The sequence below is a fragment of the Orycteropus afer genome, unplaced genomic scaffold, assembly GCF_000298275.1.
Source record: "Orycteropus afer afer isolate SDZICR_OR568_19922 unplaced genomic scaffold, OryAfe1.0 scaffold00129, whole genome shotgun sequence".
Taxonomy (NCBI): domain Eukaryota; kingdom Metazoa; phylum Chordata; class Mammalia; order Tubulidentata; family Orycteropodidae; genus Orycteropus; species Orycteropus afer.
In genome coordinates, this window is record NW_006921716.1 from 2,123,304 (window position 1) to 2,124,736 (window position 1,433).

Below are 1,433 nucleotides of genomic sequence, written 5' to 3' on the forward strand. Positions count from 1 at the left end.
AGTTGGATTCCTCTATGCCAGCAAAGAGATTGCAGAAAAAGAAATAAGGAGATCAATACCATTTACCATTTACAATAGTTACCAAAAAATAAAATACTTGGGAATAAATCTTACCAGGAACACAAAAGACCTGTACAAAGAAAACTATAAAAAACTACTTCAAGAAACCATAAGAGATCTACGTAAATGGAAGAACATCCCATGCTAGTGGATAGGAAAATTGAACATTATGAAAATGTCAATTCTACCCAAAGCAATCTGTACATTCAATGCAATCCCAATCCAGATCTCATAAACATTTTTTAAGGATATGGAAAAACCAGTCACTAACTTTATATGGTAAGGAAAGAGACCTCCAAGAAGCAAAACACTATTGAAGAAGAAGAACAAAGTAGGAGGTCTTACATTGCTGAATCTCAATACCTACTATACAGCCACATTATCAAAATTGCCTGTTATTGGTACAATGACAGACATATTGACCAATGGAACAGAATTGAGAACCCAGAAATAAATCCATGGACCTATGGTCAGCTGATCTTTGACAAAGGGCCAAAATTCATTAAATGGGAAAGAGAATGCTTGTTTAATAAATGGCAAACTGGATATACATTTGCAGAAAAATGAAACAAGATCTGTACCTCACACTATCCACAAAAACGAACTCCAAATGGATCAAAGACTTAAATGTGAAACCTAAAACTATAAAGTTCCTCAAGGAAAAACTAGGGGCAAATTTAGGGGCCCTAATATATGGCTATTAATAGACTATCAAGCATAACCTAAATGCACAGACAACAGAAGAGAAACTAGACAAATGGGACATTGTAAAAATTCAATTTTTATGTGCTTCCAAAGACTTCCCCAAAAGAGTCAAAAGAGAACCTATAGATTGGGAAAAGATATTTGGCAATGACATATCTGACAAAGGACTTATCTCTAGAAATTATAGAAAATGCCAACACCTCAACAACAAAAAGACAAAGAATCCAATTTAAAAATGAGCAGAAGACATAAATAGAGACTGCACCAAGGAGGATATTCAGGCAGCCAACAAACATATGAAGAAATCCTCATGATCATTAACTATTAGAGAGATGCAAATCAAAACAACAATGAGATACCATATTGCTCCAGCATTAGTAGCAAAGTTCAACAAGACAGAAAATAATAAATGCTGGTGAAGATCCAGAGGGATTCGGACTCTCATACACTGCTAGTGGAACTGTGAAATGGTACAACCACTGTGGAAAGCAGTATGGCGATTCCTTAAAAAGTTGGAATTAGAAATACCATTTGACCTAGCCATTGCATTACTTGGTATATATCCTAAAGAAGTGAGAGCCATGACAAGAACAGACATAAGCACACTCATGTTCATTGCAGCACTATTTACAATAGCAAGAAGATGGAAACAACCTAGATGTCCATCA